The sequence below is a fragment of the Carettochelys insculpta genome, chromosome 1 (assembly GCF_033958435.1).
Source record: "Carettochelys insculpta isolate YL-2023 chromosome 1, ASM3395843v1, whole genome shotgun sequence".
Lineage (NCBI taxonomy): Eukaryota > Metazoa > Chordata > Testudines > Carettochelyidae > Carettochelys > Carettochelys insculpta.
In genome coordinates this window covers 273,859,784-273,866,557 of record NC_134137.1, presented here as the reverse complement: position 1 = coordinate 273,866,557, position 6,774 = coordinate 273,859,784, and positions in this window count along the sequence as shown.

The window sequence follows — 6,774 nt, the reverse complement described above, 5'->3', positions numbered from 1 at the left end:
TGTCATACTTTGGGCACAATGCAAGAATTGAAGAGAAAAGACTCGGGATAAGCCAGAGACTGAACTTCTCTTCCCCTTTGAGCTAGGCTCCCACAGGAGATTCCCCAAAGGTGTATATAATGAAGTGATCCCAACCGGGTGGGCCACGACGCCTGAACAATTGTATGTGGAATTAAAAAAAACAAACCAAACCAAAGTACATGCAAATAAAGAGGGGGGGGGGCCTATCTTCTGACTGGCCATCTGCCTCACTGCCTCTCCTCTTCCAGGAGGGGGCAACCATTCAGAGCTCAATCTCCCTGTCTGCCCAAGTCCTCTCCTGTAGCAGCACCTCTGCCCCTCCTCTTCCCTCCTGCAGCCACTAGCCAAGGATGGAGGGAGAAGCCCCTGGAGCTCAAGGTGCACTGCAACAGAGAAAAGGTTGGCAACCCCTGATGTAGTGTGCAAGGGAGGGAGAAAGTAAAAGTTAAAAACCTTGGCTGGGGCTGGAACCTAAGTAAAAACCTAACTACCGCACTAAGAAGCTTCAGGTTAATGCCTCTGACAGGACCTATGTACAACTATTGGGCTATGTCTACACTAGCCAAAAACTTTGAAATTGCCATGCAAATGGCCATTTTGAAGGTTACTAATGAAGTGCTGAAATGCATATTCAGCGCCTCATTAGCATGCGGCGGCCGCGGCACTTCAAAATTGACACAGCTCACCGCCGCGCAGCTCGTCCCAACGGGGCTCCTTTTGGAAAGGACCCCAGCTACTTTGAAGTTCCCTTATTCCCATCTGCTCGTAGGAATAAGGGGACTTCGAAGTAGGAGGGGTCCTTTCGAAAAGGAGCCCCGTTGGGACGAGCCGCGTGGCGGCGAGCCGCGTCAATTTCGAAGCGCCGCGGCCGCCCGCATGCTAATGAGGCGCTGAATATGCATTTCAGCACTTCATTAGTAAACTTCAAAATGGCCATCTGCATGGCCCTTTCGAAGTTTTTGGCTAGTGTAGACACGGTCTTGGTCAAGCAACATGACATCTTTAGTATTATATTTTCCAAAGGACTGTTCCCAGCAGCAACCTTGTTATATCTTTTTCTTCCCCCTCAAAGCTACTTGGGGCACTACCTGTTTCTCTGTAAAAACTGGTATCTCAGAAAAGGAAGTTGCTTTACATTTCTCTCTCACATGCAATATTCTTTGCAACCTGTAACAAATGGGTTAAGAAACTTGTGTTATGGTGTGAAATCCCTCCCTTTCCAAGGCCTGCCAATAAACATTTTCCTTTTGTTTGCATCTAATTCCTTTTAAATTTTCTGCACAGAAATATGAACTTTTTATTTGACAAACAGCCAAGCACACCCTGCCAGTGACACTGATTTCCTGTATGGTGTTGGGCCTCTCTGCCATAGTTTCCTGATAACTGAAACTGGAATAATGATACTTCCCCACCTCACAGGAGTGCTGTGAGGCTTAAGTCAGAAATGGTTGTGAAGTATTGGAGGGGTAGCCGTGTTAGTCTGGATCTGTAACAGCAACGAAGGCTCCTGTGGCACCTTATAGACTAAGAGAAAAGTTTTGAGCATGAGCTTTCGTGAGCACAGACTCACTTCATCTGATGTGAAGTCAGTCATCAGATGAAGCGAGTCTGTGCTCACGAAAGCTCATGCTCAAAACTTTTCTCTTAGTCTATAAGGTGCCACAGGACCCTTTGTTGCTGTTACAAATGGTTGTGAAGCACTCAAAATGATGAGTTCCCAAGAAGTGTCTATCCATAAAGCAGCACACCTCTCTAATTATTTTGCTCTGGGAAGGGAGTAGCTATTATTTGTACAGGACTCTAAAAATGGCGACATGTCACAAAACAAAATTTCTGCAGGTTTCTCTTTCACACACAATATTCTTTGCAACCTGTAACAAATGAGTTGAAAACATTTGCATTAGACCTGGAGCGAACAACCTCTGGTATGCAAGCCACAAGTGGCACACAAGCCAATTTTCATCGGCACATGAGGCAGGAGCTCAGCCTCCTCCCCCATGCAACTGGGAGCTTGCTCGAAGCGGCGCATTAACAAAAGACCAGCTAATGCTACCAACCGCCGCTTGAAAGAAAAAGCTCTGCATCTTCATGTATCTATTAATGACACTTGTAAATAGGACTATTAGTGACTTTAAAAAGTATTTCCAGCACTTGGGCCATACGTAGAGGTCAAAAAGTCAAATTTCAGCACTGGGAAAAGTTGCAGATCCCTGCATTAGACTATGGACTTCATACCCCTTGACCTACGACAAACCAAAATGATGGCCGTGTGAGGTTTGTTCCTTTTGGATAAATAATGCTTTCTACAACCTCTGGGCAATGAGTTTGAATTCCAGAGGTCAACACTTTTCCAACCATGAAAATGAGAGGACGGAGCCGTGCCAGAATTCTCCAGAATGCTGTTCTGTCACTGTTGTTGGTATTATTGTTGTGGAGCTGACTTTGGCAGTGCACAGGATCCAGGTGCCTCTCACTGGCTCACTTCAGCGCAAGCCGGGGGGAGAAAAGAACAAGGAGTCTGTGGCACCTGAAAGGCTAACAATCATATTAATCTTTTAGGTGTCACAGGACTCCTCGTTTTTTTTGCTGAAGTGCACTAACAGGAAAGGTGCCCTGGCCCGCTGCTGGATGCACTGGTGACATAGTCAGAGATCTGTGCTTCTGATAAATTGCCAGTGCCAGTCATAAGCCACAGGACTGACATAGGTGGCGGTAGGAGTGTCTCCGTACACAGGGTAGGAGGCACAGTTCAGAAGCTATTGCTGTGAGGCACACAGGACTCTCCAGTCCTTGGGCAAGCTGCCGAGCTTTGCACTACTGTCACTTATGTGACACTACCATGAGTGCACTCTGGCAATCTTTTAGCGATTCAAACACTGGGGGGCACCTTATGTGTGGGGAATGTAGGTAACTATGTGGTTGAATGAAGGAGGGTGTAAGAGGGCTAGTGAGTGGACTTACCACCCTAAAGGAAGTTCTGTTGCTTGGGACGGCTATGTGAGCTGTGAGAGTGGAGTAAATTGTTTTGCCTTTGGTGAAACATCGATGATTTTACGCAGTTACAACAGGAATGAATTTGGCCCTGTGTTGTTCATTGAAGCTTGGATAGAAATGGAGAGAAGGCTGAACACGGAGTAGCTAGAATTATTTTAATGTATGTAGAGCTGGTTCTGAATGAATGGAGAGTAACTTTTATGAAACTGCCAAGGCGCTAGTTAGATTTTAAAGCTGAAATCTAACAGACTAGATATGCTTATTGTATAAGTGTTACAGACAATATTATGTTGGAATCTAATCAGGATAATTCCTTTTTACTGAATTTAGGGATCATTAGTTTGCTAATTTTATTGCTGTTTTCTTTTTTCAGGTCAAATTTTATTTTGGACATTATTTATCTTGGTTATTCTTAGCCAATGAGCAATTTGATTAATTCAGCCAGAATCATCTCAGTGTGTTGTATTTGAACTGTGGATTGTATCCCAGGCATGTACAGAACACACCAATACAGGCTTTCAAACAACTATCAGACTAGCCTCTGAAGTTCTACCATATATCAAAGTAAGTTAACAAGATGTCTTATTACATTTGCCTATAATGATCAATTAACAATTCTATATTGTTTATGAGATTTCTACAGGTTGAACCTCTCTAATCCGGAACTCTCTTTTCCGGCAAATTCCGTAATCCAGCATGATTTTAGTTAACTGGGTGACCACATATCATGGGTGTGGCCAAGTTTCCTGTTGCCCCATAAAGTTTGTTTACGGCCATGAGTCCTGGCTCTCTGTGTTCTGTGCTGTTATTTAGCCCTAATTTTTCCCTAAATGTCTTCTGTGAGCCCACTAAGCAGTGGAAGCGCTGGTAATGTGCTAGAAAATATTGACCTCCTGTCATACGGGAAGTTCTCTCGCCCGGCATCGGTCAGGTCCTGAGGGTGCCAGGCGAGAGAGGTTCAACCTGTAGTATCCCTGGACAGAATGAGGATACAGTCGTCGTTACGGGACTAATAGGAGGGTGACCCCTGCTATCTGAATAGTTTAGTCTCAAAGGGACACATTTAAACATTTATAAGCAATTTGTTAAAGTTTTTGTCTGCATCTTTTTTAATCCAATTTGCTGGGTCAACAAAGAGCATGCATGTCACACTAGTTAAAAGTCAAAAGTGGTTCTCTAAGATACCACTAAATGTGTGAACTCTCCAACATACATCTTCAGGGTGGTTTTTTTATATGAAAGAACACAGGGAGAACTTTAAGCTTTGGCATGTAATCTCACCACTGCTTTTTAGACCTGTAAGTCCGAAACAGGGGAAACTCCTTTGCACACGGCTGGTACAGGCACTGGTAGCACTTCTGTATATCACAGGCCACCAGCACCCACATACTAAGCCCAACAACTTAATAAATAACAAGCTGTTGTGTAACACCTTAGACACCAACAAGTGTGTTAGGTAATAACCTATTGCGGATAGGACCCACTCCTCAGATTTCAATTGAAACTAAATCAAAGTGTGACAGCCCACAGGAGTCCAAAATATTATGTGCCACAGGCAGAGAAAAGGAAGGTCTGAGGTGCACCAGTACCCGAAGTCTCCACAATCAGAGAGAAATGATGACAAGAAACACTGTATACTCTTGTTTATCAGAACCGCTGTTATTCTCTCTCTGCATTATCCCAGTCCCTTCCTTGTTCCTCAGCATGAGATACATGCAGCAGAGGGCAGCAGAGCCCATCTTTTGCTGGGGGACAAGGAAAGGATTGGGATAATGCAGCAGTTTGGACAACACAGGAAAGATGCCTGGCCAGCCAGGACTGTGAAGGAGAGACTAGAAAGAGGGGGTGTTCCCTGTGGGGAGCGGGAAATGCCACCCTGCTGCTGAGAGGATCCTGTCCTCTCATTCAGGACCAGATTAATTTTTTGTGGGTCTGGTGCCAATCCTATTTGTGGGCTGCCGCAGGCGAATGGCTGGCTGGGGCAATGGGGAAAGGAGCATCAATCCCCAGAGCAAGGGGATTTATGGGCACAGGGACTGACAAGTGTCTTTTGGGTGGGGCTGGAGTGAGTGATTCCAAGGAAATGTTGGGGGAGGAATGGTCTCTTGGTGGGGCTGGGGTTGGGGCTGAGGTTGGGGCTGGGACTGGGCTGGGAAGTTGCCAGGTTGAGGGCCCTAGCGGGGCTGTGTGTGAGGAGAGGAGCAGGCTGGGGCAGTGGGTCTCTGGGGGGCTGATGTAGATCAGATCTGATGAAGTGGGTCTGTCCCACGAAAGCTCATCACCAAAGAAATCTTCTGTTAGTCTTTAAAGTGCTACATTTCTGCTGCTTTGTTTTGTTAGCTTTTATATAGTCTGTGTGTCTAGGTTGTACTGATACAAATAACACCGCCATAACAGATGGTTTAAATAAGCATTAGTTTTACATACAGCTTGTCTTTGGTATTTTTTTGGGAAGAAGGGTGCTTTCGAAATCAGGGCACCCTTTTGAAGGGGGCGGGGGTGCATCCGAAGATACATGGGCTTAATACCAAAAAGTAATATTTAATAACATTTCCCCTTGCAGTGCTAATGAAGTGCTTAGCCATTGTTCCTCTCTTTGGTTCTGGTCCTGCAAGCAGCTCTGCAAAGGTGAAACTCCCTACCTACAAAAAGCTGTCTGTGGCCTCAGGATAGAAATCACACACAGACAGTACAGTTCAGATATATATATGCTGGAGCTTCAGGCATTTGCTTGATTGATGTTTTTTCTTTAATCTCTATTCTAAATTTGGTGGCATATTGATTTGGTCTCACTCCAGTTTCTAACAAAAAACAAAGTTGTTTTGAATATTGATAAATTGACATTAAAAATTTTTGTCTGCGAGGTTTAGAATGCTACATGTGGTGTAACACTGCTGCTGCTGTGGAATAGTAGTACTGTATGATACCTCTTTCAATACTTCTTTTTGAAAGCACCATGCTTGTCTCGTATAGAAGATGTTTTAATGGGCATTGGACAGGTATGGGGGAGGGAAGGAGCTCCCCAGCCCAAGCCCAAGGGGAGGCATGGGACATGTACAGAAGCATGAGAAGATGCAACGAAGGTGTTAAGGTTGTGAGTTCAATCCTTCAGGAGGCCATTTGGGATAAATAGATTTTTTTTTTAATTTTTATTTTTAAAAAAACCCACCTCTTTCAGAGATGGTTCTTAGTCCTGCCAAGAAGGGCAGGGACTGGACTCAATGACCCCTCAAGGTCTCTTCCAGCTCTATGAGATTTGTATGTGTGTTAGTAATACCTTTGACATTTGAAATTCCCTTGTTGCTCAAACCTGTTTCATAACTTTCCCAAGAGCTGGAAGGGGCAGAGTTCAAAACCGCAACTCACATTCAGAGCTGAATTTTGTAAATGTCCTCTAATTTAAAAAGACACAGACCAACCTCATGGGTGGGAGCACTTTTGAAAATGTTAGCATGTCTGAAATCCATAATTAATTTTTTCATCTGAGCTTGACTGTGCAGTAATGGAAACTGAGGTAAAACAGAAGAAAGGTGGAACCCAAAAATAAAAATAAATTGTGAAATAAATAAATAAATAAATAAAAATATTTATTGTGGTCCAGTGGCAAAACATCAGTAGTAAATATTCTAGCAACACTCCAAAGCTATAGGCCTGAAGTCAAAAGAGCTTTACCGTTGATTTTAGTCCAGGGGTTAGGCGTTCACTGCAAATTTCAGGCTTAGCTCTTGTAGAAATTACAATTAGTTTATTTTTTTCTTT